General features: G+C 37.3%; 1 long non-coding RNA gene across 1 annotated transcript in view; it reads left to right on the top strand.

Annotated features, from left to right (window-relative positions):
• Positions 1–1,468: 1,468 nt before the first annotated feature.
• The window catches only part of LOC101481564 (uncharacterized), a 35,647-nt gene continuing 23,865 nt past the window's right edge, over positions 1,469–13,250 (top strand). Inside the window, exons 1-2 of the long non-coding RNA XR_013100425.1 lie at positions 1,469–1,624; positions 3,576–3,640. This is a non-coding gene — a long non-coding RNA (uncharacterized LOC101481564). The remainder of the gene's footprint in view (positions 1,625–3,575; positions 3,641–13,250) is intronic.

The raw sequence follows: 13,250 nt of genomic DNA, 5'->3' as shown, positions 1-13,250 counted from the left end.
AGCGCTTTAGGGTCCTTAAGCGCTATACAAATACAGGCCATTTACCTTACCTACACCCAGGTGATGGGATGATCACATACATGGTCCTGTTGCAAATTTTAAAAAACACAGGCTAAAAACCAATAAGTTACAATGCTCCTCCAGTCAATTCCTTGAACCACAGTGAACATCCGGTCAAGACAGCAACACCAAAATCCATTTGGGTGCCATGCAATATTAGAAAAATGTATTTGTAATAATTTTCCATTCAGAGGTCGACATGTGTTAAATGTGTTGAAGAGATAAAATCCAACAACAACAAAACAAAAACAAAAAACAAAAAAACATAGAAAGAGAGGAAAATAGGAAATCTGTAGCATTTAAAGTCTGAAAGCAATGATTCATTCCAGTGATTCTCTGCACTTACTTCCATGTCACTTTAATGACCCATCAAGAGGCTGACCAGCTTTGCGCCTAGCACCAATTTCACCCTGTCTGCTTCCTGTTGTCGCCTTTTCTAACTTCATACACACTCACACATTTGTCACAAACTCCCAGCACTTTGATTCAAGGCTCTCCCATAAGAATGAAAACATCTCAATATGCAGTAGGAATAGTAAGCAACAAAATGACCCAGCTTTTAACCAGGCACCACCTCAGACCTCACTTGGTGCGAAACTTAAAATGTATGTTGTATACTCTATTTCGATTGCACATAGCTTCTGGGTCTGAGAAAATAAAATCAATACATATGTGCCTTAAAAATATGTATTGATTAGGCCAACAGTGTGACTCTTCTGGATACAGATATACTGTATGTAGAAAGTATTTGCAATATTTATTACTTTATTTGCACCTTACTTTGCCACATCAGTGACAGAAACAGAACCACATTTCCTCTGCTTTAATACCTTTTGAAAGAAGTCAAAGCTTGGAAGTTCGGCCTTGAAGGTTGGAGGTTTGACAGCTTCAGAATATATTTGGGTCCAGAGGGTTTTAGCTACTATCTTAGTCTGTTGCTATCCTGGATTAGTCTCAGCATGCTTCATTTGTTGGTGCACTGATGCAACGTATAAGGTGCACAAAGTTTGGCAATATAATGAGTAACTTTCTTACAGAGTAATACATTTTGGTAACGGTAACACCCAGCACTGTTAGTTAAAACTGTGTTTCTTACATTATCAGTATTAGCAGCAAAATCAATTGCTCCTAATTCATGAACTTCTATGCTGTTGTCAAGCCCCTCAGGCTCATTAGAAGACGTAACCACTGCTATTGGATTTTCTCTTTGTTCATACAGTGAGCATGGCAGGCTTTCAGATTCCCCTGTCCTGATAGTGTTGCTTGTTATTTTGTTTTGAAGTCAGGGTTAATACATGATCTATTGTGAATCACACTGGGTCTTTGACATCCTCCACTGACCAAAGACTGAAATAACAAGACTCTAGAGGAGAAACAGATAGACAGACAGGCAGACAAACAGGGGGGAACAAGCAAAAGAGCGTAGCTTTGTGGATCACAGCAATTATGATTCTGCTCTTTTAATGTACATCTAAGTCTTTCTGCCTACTGGTAGTTACATTCTAGTTAACTTGGTTGACAACTGACTTGTGATGACCCTCCGTATTTTGGTTCTCTCTAAAAGGTAAGTAAAACTGCTTTTTGTAATGTTGCTGCATGCAGACATACAGCATTCTGCTGCTGTTTGCTTTGCAGTAGTTAATTCCCAAGAGAGAAAATGCCAAAACTTGAAGACTTCCACTGCAAGTGCCAGGTTTTTCTATATTCCCAAAAAAGAAAAAAAACAGACTTACTAGTGGACTGGGTGTGTACAGGTGCAGCTCTGCATGCCTGTCAAGAATATGCTGCCCCAGATCAGTGGATGAGACAGGCGCAGCAGGCAACTTTTAGTGATGGGGGAAGGAGGCAGCCATTTAATTACAATCACATGCATTATGAAGAAATCTTTCTTATAAATGTTCCGCTGACTGAGATCTTCAAGAGATAAACATCTGATGCATGACTGTATGTCCGTGAACGTAGGAATCTTAAAAATGCTAACACTGAATACAGCCATGCATACTTTACATACTGCAATACATCTTTTCATCCACTATGCCTAATGAATCTGTGGAGACACTAAAAAATATGTGAAAATCAAAATTCAGGGTGATGAGTGCTGTATTGTAACTGTTCTTTACTTGCACAGGACACTTCTGATTGTTTAAATACAACACGCATATTTCTGTTATTCCTTGACCCATCTTGCTTAATTGCATGGCTAACAGAGGAATAATTCTGTTCATGCTATGAACTTGTAATGCGATGTTCGCTGAAAGCCCTATTGCTGTGAATGGCAATATATAAATGCATTCAAACTGGATTACACTGGATGATCATAATGAATAATTAAAGAAAGCTTTTCTGTATTTTGTCCATATGTTCAAGAGAGTCTGGAAAGTAGCTGGAAAGAGAAGTTAATGTTATTTTTTAAAGTACTTACAGGCTTTTCACATTTCATTTTTAACTCACCAGCAGTGAGCACATGGAGACACGGGTTGACAGGACTGCTTATCTGTCAGATGTGATAGTAAGCTGCTCTTTGAGCTGGCAGCAACATGTCATATGTCATCATACACTTATTACTGTGCTGTTATTTCCACACCTTGTTTGCCCACAAAAAATAAAAAATACAGATACATTTATAAGAAATGCTCCATTTTAGATATAATCTAAAATAGGCTATTTGGTTTTTGTTGTCTAATATGTAGTCAATGCCTGAATAAAGTCCAATCTACAATGCTTGATTCAGAGATTTTTCAAAGTTTACATAGATCTTTCTTTAAAATCTAGTTTTATTTGTCTACATAGATTATAGAGTTAATAAAATGGAGCTAGATAGAAACAATCCATCTGTCCTGATTCATGGTTGTTACAGAGAAATTACTGAACATTTCCAGGTAATAAGCTACACCCGTAAACATACTGTTTTCATTGTTACCTTTACACAAAGAAGCATGTTGGGGATATAAGGTTAGATTAATTCTTGTAAGATGGTAATATTACTGCATTACCTTATTAATATGATACTCCTACAAGAATGAATTGTATGAATATTCTAATGCAGAGATATTGCTAGCTTATCGTCACCTTATCACAGATGTGTTCAGAAGGTTTCTGTGTCACTTATGTCATCATTGCAAAGTTTTTTAGTTCAAATGTATCAAGACATCCATATTATTATCGACAAACATACTGTACTGTAGAAAACTACAATATGTTTGTGGAGAAGCTGCCAGTATCTACAGCATCAGCAGGTATTTTCACAGGTAAATAAATATTTAATATCTGAGACCTTTCCAAATGTGTTAATTTGGTAAAGTTTGTTTATAACTTAGTTTGAGTGAAGCAATGATTTGTAATCTTTCAGGAAAGTCCAGTTATGAGTCAACACAACAAAATAGATGAGTTCAAGTATCAACATTGTACCAGTTTCAGTGAAGGTCTTCAACCATATTTTAAAAGTATTGTTTTAAAGTTTTCAAATGTTGATCTAAGAGACCTCTGAGGGCTGCCTCATTATTTTATTGTTTCAGAACTGAAATGGAAACCGGAAGATAGAAACACAGACCTGCTGGGACTAATTTGCATTGGCTCTTGAGTGAGTAAACTATTTAAATATAAACAAGTTTATTAAGTATTTCCTGTAAACTGCCCGTGCCCCTGTTTCCCATTCTGACAGTGTCTCTCTCAGCGGTGGTCATTATTTTTCATACAATTTTCAGTATTTTTCATCACAGCTTGTACCTTTGGTCATGTGTTCGCCAGTGATGAGGCAGTACTCTAAATGTGACAGAGCACACTTGGCCCACCCAAGCAAACTGTATGTGTAGCAAACACTGATCTGGTCAATAGTACTTTAAAAGGCCCTTAGTCTCTTTTAGATAGAAATATAATAACTGTTTATATTTCTAATGTTCATAACACAGGTTATATTAATAACACAGTTCTGCAAAAACGTTTTTTTCAGTTACATGGGATATTTTTGGTAAATTTTATGTTTTTTAGGGTGCTGAATCCAAACATTTCTCTCCGTCACATACAGTTTTGTTTTTTGTTTTTTTTGCAAAACATGAGCAGTTTACATTTAAAAAAAGCACAACGGCAATGAAAAAACAAATCTATATTTTATTACAATTAACTATGCATATTTTTTCTGAGGTTCCTTACCTTTTGCTATGAACAAAATAAACCTGTTGGTACATGATCATTTGAGCTCCTCACACATCCAAACCCACTGTGCCCTCCCCGTCCTACTGACCCTCCTCAATTCCTCGCATTTTCTATACGTATTTCTCTTGAGATTCGATCTTAGAAGTTTAGGATACCAGATTTCATATTATTCCCAAATATTTTTCCCGGTTTAAATGAGTAAAAATCTATAAGAAACAGTCAAAAAATCCTGTGCAGTTTTTTGGTTGCAGACCTGGTGATTTGATTCAATGCAATTATAAAGTGCAAAACAAATTAATCAAACCAACAAAAAAACAGAGAAAATTTTCAAAAACTTGTTTAACACTAAAAATCATAATATTATTTATTAGAAAAATAGCAAACTGAACACACAAGTTTGATACTCAAATGTGAGTCGGCACAGGAAAAAACTCAAGCATGACAGTCAACCACTAAAACTATTTTTCTTTCTATTTAGAAATATAAGTAACTGCAAATTGCAATGTTAATCAACAAAATAATGATGCATTCACATTCTTCAGCTTTATTGTAAAACTGTACAATTTAAAATTCATGGATAACAAGAGCAATCATATTTTAGTAATATAGAGTTTTGCTTTTTAGCCTTTTAATTTTGATTAATTAAGCATCACAGAAACATAAGAAATGATTTATGTAATGACCAGCAGTGTTAATTTGGGGCTGCTGTGATATGAACCTCCATCGGTGTTCTAATAAATTTGATATATTGCATTGTTTATTTTTATTATTCTTATTGTTTTTTTAATATTATGATACACACATGCATCTGTGTCTATCCATCTATGTGCATTGGGTAAGGTCATAGTCTGCTGGTCAAAACCTAGTGCAACCTAGTGGGACACACACTCCTGTTGTGTGGGAAGAAATCAAACATGTGTACATGTCTGTGCAGTAATTAGTCTCCCTGTATTCCATGAACACACACATACACATATAATTATGTGGCAGCTGGCTTTGTTTCTGTTGTATCTATGCCTAAATCAATAGACTCCATGCAATTAGTCCTTGTATTTATATTTATATCTTAATCCCAAAGAGATTAGGAATTTAAGCAGATTTCAATCTCTTCAACTGCTAACTTTATCCTCTTACATTTGAGGTAATTATTTTTCCTTTGTATTGAGCTATGCAGAGCTCCAAAAAAAATCATTTCTACAGTGCAAAACAATTTGTAAAAGTAAATGACTGTATCTGCACTTTCCTGTTTAGTAGCTCAAACGCAAGCTGACACAAGAAGCTCATGCATGTGCAAAATCCTCCTTACATTGTTTCAGAATTGATATTCTCCACACTGACCCACTGAGCATGAAATAGAATAATGAATTGTCTTTGTGTAAACTTGCAACTCTCAGTAGTGCTTATTCAGCAACAGAAGAATAAAATCACTCTCAGAAAAATCTGGGCTGAAAAGCCAGTAATTGATTGAATTCTGCTTTAAATGCATATTATATTTCCATATTATAACAATGTGCAGTTGACACCAGATTGCAGACTTAAAATGGTGCAGAATGTTGGAATTGAGGGAGACTCTATCTGCAAAGGTTTACTGAAGCCATGTAACACATACATACCTCTCTGATAACCTATGCAGTGAGAGTATGTGTGTGTGTTCATGCATGTATGCATGCATGGCGTGTGTTTCTAGGTGTCCAATGTAGAACTTCATGAAGCAGTTAGTGGTGGATGTGAAACAGAGGTGAATATCACATTTTTGTCATTCGACTTTTGGAGTACCATTACATCCTGTTACATCCTGGCACTCCATTAGAATGTGCCAAAATCCCCTCAAAGCTTCGGTCACACTCATACAAACACACATAAACACACGTCATCATCACCTACCTAAACACATCATTGCTTATCCCCACACTACACCGTCATTATACTCGGCAGGTCCTGCTGTGGTGGTCCGCCCTGGTGGGCTCTGATGGTTACCTGCACTTTAACCCACACCTGTTTGTATTTCACTCTTTACCAGTCAGGTCAAGGAGCAGTTCAAGCTTCATTCTTCTCCGGATTGTTGTTGAGGTAATCAGGCTTCTCACGCCAGCTATAAGTTTTAGTATATTGTGCTGTCTTCTCTCCTCCTCAGTAACCTGTTCAGTTGGCTGAAAAAGCCCACTTGTGTCAATAACTCAGCTGCTAATCCATGCTGGTCCGCTCCTTCAAGGAAAGGATTAATATCAATATCTACTCACCTGCCTGTCAACCCTCCACCGAAACTCCTGGAAAGTTCCTGACCAGCCACCCTCTCCACTCTGCCATTTTCACAAGGAAAACCAACAAATGACCCAGAGCTCAATTCGCTTATTCTTCCTCAACATATCCTTGGCAACAAACACTAAACCTCTTCTCTTCTCTGACAGAACTCCACTGTGGTCTCCTCCACTGCAAAATTTCCATTGTTCATTCGTTTTACTGTGTAACAGTAAGCCTCACTAAACTGAGCACTAAGTGTGAGTTTGGGGTTACTTCACAGTAAACTGAAAATTTTCTTTCCACCACACACATATTTCTGACTCTTAACTTAACCCTGACTTCCTAATCATTTCTCAAAGTCAGATAATTTACGAATTGCCTTTTTTCACATTTTGCATGCAGCAAGAAATGGTTACACATTTGTATTACTAGACATGCCAAGTGTATATAGAAGGACTTGCCTGTATAGAACTAAGAGTAAGACTACTTAGCGGTGAATGCACTGCATTATTAGCTGCCCAGTTCGATAGCACATTGACTTTGTACTGGGAAGCTGGCAGGTTAAAGAATGGCAAATGTCTGATCCAACTACATTGGACAGTTGGATTCTCACATGTACCTCTGATCTCCGATTCCTCCCAACAACACCAACAGCAGAAGCTGCTGGTGGAACTGAAACAGTTTTTTGTACTGAAGTCATTGCATAAGCAAGCAGTGACAAATGTTCTTGGATTATTTATAATGCAGCAGTGACATCTATTTATTTTCACAAAATAGCAACTCTAAAAGTTGGCTTGGATTTCAAACCTCAACCCTCCAGAGGTGTACCATCAAGACAGGCATAGTTTTTGTACCGTGAACCCAAAAAAGAGGACCCCAGATGGTGCTGACAAATTTAAACTCCTTTAAACCCCTTTAAATCTCCTATAAATGGATTATACAGTGTATTGATGCCGCTGAGAAATCCTGCAAAGCAGTGCTGTCTTTAGTTACTACACTACTATATAAAAAGGGGCTGTACAAAGTGAATAATAAACTTATCCTCATGGCTTTCGTTAGCCTCCTGCTTCAACTGTACTGCGTTTTGATAAAAGTATATATAAGAGCAGCGAATTCCAGGAGCACCAGGCATCCATGCAGATTCTTTGTAGTCATTTATTCCCAATTTGTCTTGAAGGTAAACTAACAAATGGCGGAAGTTTTTTTTGTAACACGTGATCTCATGACCTCGTTTTCTTTTTTCTGTACCATTCTCTTTATAGTGCTGTCAGCGTTAATCTCGCTAATATGACGTAACTCCAGCTGGCGTTAACCTCGTCTTATTGAGATTAACGCTGACAGCACTAGTCTTTTTCCATATTGTTTTTAGTGCTGTTAATTTTTTGAACAATTAATTAAATATTTCAGACTTTTACTAATTCTCTGCCAGATCACTGGCTTTCAGTCAGCTCTCTATTCAAGACCTTTAACTGTAGCTTATAGGCTGAAAGCTATGATTGCATTACCAAAATACATTTGAAAGTGTCATGGTCCTGGGTCGTGTGACCCAGGGTTTGAGTTTTTTTTATATATCTCTGGTATTCATTTGTGCCCTAGTTTAGTTCATCTAGTTAATTTCTATTCATGTCATCTCCCCCTGTACTCAGTCTCCCTGGTTTGTGCGTCTACCTGTCATGCGTCATGTCTGCGTGGTTATGTTTAGTTCATGTCATGTCTAATCTCCATGTTTCCTGTTTTACTTTGAAAGTCTGTATTCAATGTCAGTATATTTAGTTTCACTTCTCCTGTCCTGTCTTTAGGTTCATGTGTGTCAGCTGTGCTCCCATGTGCGGCCACTTCCCCTGATCATCCCTTATGTGTATTTAGTCTCTGTGTTTCATGCAGTCTGTGTCGTGTCGTCTGTGTTCCCACCCTCCATGTTTTCATGCCCAGTCTTTTGTCTTCTTAGCCATAGCTTTCCGTGTCTTCATAATTTATCATAGTATTAGGTCCTCAGTTTAGTTCTCATCACTGTGATTCTGCCTTGTTTGAACCCCATGTCTTCAGCCGAAATAAAGGCTCGCTTTTCGTTCAAAACTCAGTTTCATATCTTCGCCAGTGTCTGCGCCCGAGTCCTCCACACAGTCTCCATACGGTCAGCCACTGCGACCGTGACATAAAAGGTGTCAAAAACTTGCCAGCTGTTGTTTTTTTCTAGTTGTATACCAGAAATTAGATTATGTACGAGACTTCTCAGTGTTGTGCGTTGAAAATAAATGAATACATTCTTGTCTCTTTTTACCATATGGAAATACTTTCCATTTAAAAATGCAATCATCAGTAACCAATAAGGAGACTATAGAAATAAAAAGCCATGCAATTCACTGAACACTGATATTTTTTCATGGCTCTGCAAAAGAAAAATAACAGAATTATGTAAAACAGCACGTACATGTATTAGTACTCTCACACAGGAAGCTTAATCAGTTTGAAGTATGGAGTCAATGCACGACTTTGCACCCTCACATAATAAATCTAGAGACAGGTGCAATATTATTGCTTGAATTTAAGAGTAGGGAAGTAAAAAACCACTGTGTGATGCATAATTTCCTGTTCAAATTTCCATTTCCCGACGTGTTAAATAATGTACTAAAAGTATATGGAGAGGGGAAGGAAAAGAAATGAAACCACTAGTCACTAGTGTGCACCTCTTTGCCCTGCAGCTATACTGGCTTCTCTCAGCTCCAGAAAACGTGATTGTCACTGTCTGTGAGTGTGTGTGTGTGTGTGTGTGTGTGTGTGTGTGTGTGTGTGTGAAAACTGTGTGTTTCAGATCACTTGATGTAAAAGGGGTTAGTGCTTTTCAGTGTCATCAGGTAACTGATGGGCTGAGGAGAGAAATGAGACTTTGTGTCCATAACGTGGCAGTTTTCCTGAGATCTGGACGGTCATATTATAGACGGACACTTGCGAGATGTCTGGGCTCATCCTGAAGTCTCTTCTGTTCCACAGGAGGAGTGAATAGAGAACTGCAATCTCACATGGCTTCATATTTACTAACACGATTAGGCTGCAGGGTATAGTGTTTTACTTGAATTTGGAATAAGAAAGCCATTGTACACTGTCAGAAAAATAAGTACAGAAAAAGTCTGTTTCTGTCACTGCTGGTCTGTTCAAGGTAAATCTACCTCTTTGGACAAATTAATGAATCTCAAGTTAATTATGTAACTCGAGTTGCAAAATGGTCTGTATGTGATCCCAAACAAAAAAATATATAAATTTGTAAAACCAAAAGAAAGGAGGTACAATCTTAATTTTACTTTTAGGTTTTACCGATTATTTAACACAAATATAAACCCTTTGATCCATTCTAATGAGTTTTATTCTGTAACTGTGTCACATATTGGCCTCACGGTTAGCTGTGATGAAAGGTTCTGGGTACAAGAAGGGGTACAATAAGCTACTTCATTTCTGGACCGTGTCAGCTCTGAGCCAGCCTTTAAGATGGCTCTGAGTGGCTATCTTGTTGGATAGGAATTCATAGAATTGCAACAAAAGATTCTAAGCTCTTCATTTCTTCAAAAAAGAGAAACAGGAAGAAGAGAAAAGCCTCAGACAGTATTGGAAGAGAATAGATGAAAGAAACCCCCCAACACTGTTCACGTAGAATTGTGAGATGACATCCGTGTGTGTTTTAGATGCATATGCTTGCACTACCAATTTCGGTTACTGCAAAAATGTATCACTAGAGTTGTCCTGCTGATGATTGTTTTAAAGCAATTAAGCTTAAAACAGAGTGGCTCAATTACAGCATTCTCAATCCAGGGGCGCTTTGGCAAAACACCAAAGGCTGCAATGGAAAATTTATTCCTCCAACAAAATATTCTGCTGCCCTTGTGAACTCCATCACATCAGCCAATCTCACAGTGCTCGGTTAGCAAGATTTAAAGCTGCTTTTCTGCAGTACAATTATTAAAGTGGCCAGGAAAGGTTACTCAGAAGCGGATGATTTAGGGGGAATTTGGAAATTTAATTTAAACTTCCTAACTTCTGGTATCAGAAAATGATGAGTATACAAAATAATGGAAAACAGAACCATCCATTGCTACTTATATTTATATTGCTAAACATATTTCTCGTAATCATGTTTAATCCCAGCAGTTACACCTCACCAAACTCTTTAATTATCATAAACTTCCTTCTAAATGTTTCAGGCCAACTTTTCTACTCTACGTAATGTAAAACAAATAAAATAAAAATAGATCAACCACCTTCCCAATGGGTGAATCTCATTTTGGCTGCTTATACTTCCAAAGTCATTATTTTGGTTACTACCAAGAGCTCATAAGCATGCAGATCAGACTTCAAACCACAACGACCACAGTTTGATTGACAGCAGGGACCAAAATGTAAATAAAAATATTTTCACAACTCCATGCATATTTTAAAATAAATAAATAAATAAAATAATACAGTGGATTTCAGGACACTTCATTCTGTTACACTTCACAATAAAACACAAAAAAATCAAGTTATAATATAGATTTTTATATAATCGTATGGTTCGATGTCTGAAGCAAAAGTGCAGATTGTGTCCACTCATTTAAGAAAATCAAAAAACGCATCTTCATGTTTTTTTGTTTTTGCAGGTTGTAAGCTCACAACGCTTGGAATTGAAATCTAGATGCACTGATCAAATTTCAAAGTCTATAGATCAGTCTATTGAGCCTATTGATGAACCAATCCCTATTGTTTACCTAATTATGAAATGTGTTTTTACTAAAAAGTCTATCATATTAATTATGGATAAGCAGCAAATGTGAGATAAAGTGGTGTGTGTGTGTGTGTGTGTGTGTGTGTGTGTGTGTGTGTGTGTGTGTGTGTGTGTGTGTGTGTGTGTGTGTGTGTGTGTGTGTGTGTGTGTGTGTAAAGGAGGAATAAGAAGGGGAAGCGTTATAAGAGGGAAAAAAATGTCTTACCAGAATTATTGAGACCCTTGCTGAAGATGAGCCAAAAAGCTGTAAAAAGTAATGAGCTAATCTTCACTAAGGCCACCAATAATTCTGGAGGGCACAGTAAAACCACGGTAACATGCTGAATTGAAGATGTGCTGTCATGGATATTATTTATATGTTCGGGAGGAGTCACTCTCAGGCCTGGCAGGCACACAGAAAGACAAAGAAGAGCAGATGAGTGAGAAAATGTAGCCATATCAAAAAACTGAAAAGACAGGCAACATGTGGGTTTCCATTTTTAACATTATCATAACAAATGTAGCTTTCTTCAGTAACTTCAAATACTAGCCCAGTAAAAACTCCCGAACCAAAGTGAATGTATGATGTACTACAGGAGAGGGGAGAGAGCAAGCAGAGAATGAAGTATTAAGGGCTGTTTTGCTGAGGGCCACTCCAGCTGTTCTTTCAGCTTTGAGATGTTCCAAAGCCTCAGGCAGTGATCACACTGACAAACCCTGAGAACAAATGTACAGTTTTCAACCGATTTATACCCATTAACAGGATGCCCGCAGGTACTGAGTGTTGTGCTGAAGAAAGGCTGATTCTTTTACTGAAAATAAGCCACAAGAAGTTTCAGATGTTGAACAATTACACTAGCCTATATACCCTTAATGGTAATGGTAAAATGAGACCAGGTTACATTCAATAATTAAATTTCTTTAACATAAATTCACTAAAACAAAGCATTTGACAGTACTGTAGTGCACCTACTGTTATTTGAATTTGTTTTATTTAAAAGGGACAGTGCAGTTTAATATAGTTCAAGTGCAAGACATGAAACTGATGTACCGCACATAGGTTTATAGCTACTGCTAATTTCCAACAATTGTCCCTTGTTGGGCTTCTTACCATCTAAATATCTAAACTGACAAAAGCATTGTATTACTGTAGAAATATTAAATATAGACAGAGTTTTATGTTATTCAGAAGTACTGCCTGGAGACAGAAAAAGAGCTAAACTATTTTTTTTTTCCAACAGCTTTAGTTCAATTCCCTCTGCTGCCTCCTCAAAAACAAGCTCTGGCCTCCACACAGCTACATTACCTTCAGTGATTATGCACTTTTTCCCCAAAGACAATTTTGTGGATCAGACCCCCTTTCAACATTTGCTAATCACCCCTGCTTGACAGTCACTTCTGGCCAGGTATCGGAAACAGCTGGACAACCTACAACAAAGCAAGACTTTTTGGCCTTTTCTGTGATCCTCACAGTCACATTTACAACCCAAGTTTGAACCAGGGAGTCTTGAATTAGCATCCTTTGTAGCATCATTAGAGCATCATTATCCTAATAGTGCTCCAACACCTTTATCAGCTTCACATGATGAAGGTGCTAGAGAGACTAGTCTTGGCTCACCCAAGACCAAAGGTCAGAACATCTGTAATCTTCTACATGCTGCAGAGAATGCAAGTGCTATCTAGAAAGTAACTCCTGCACAGTGAGGATCACTTTCTTTGATTGTGCAATTATTCTGCAATGGTTAGAAGTATAAGTGACTAATTAGTTTTGATAAAGATAAATATTCATTAGAAACACAGGATTTTTATAGATATCTACAGATGAGGCATTTTGTCAACAAAAAGATAAAAGCTGAGGCTGAATTAAGTAAACAGCTGCTAGACGTATTTAAAAGGGCATATAGTTCAAATAAAAATAGAGGTATTATAGGTGACCTCTATAAAGGATTAACAAATATGAAATTACACTCAACCTTATATATCAAAACAAAATGGGAAATGGAGGGAGGAATAGAGATAAAGGAGGAAGAATGGACAACAATATGGGCATATCAATGGAAATGTA

The sequence above is a fragment of the Maylandia zebra genome, linkage group LG10 (genome assembly GCF_041146795.1).
Source record: "Maylandia zebra isolate NMK-2024a linkage group LG10, Mzebra_GT3a, whole genome shotgun sequence".
In the NCBI taxonomy this organism is placed as follows: domain Eukaryota; kingdom Metazoa; phylum Chordata; class Actinopteri; order Cichliformes; family Cichlidae; genus Maylandia; species Maylandia zebra.
This window is presented reverse-complemented; position numbering and strand designations above follow the sequence as displayed.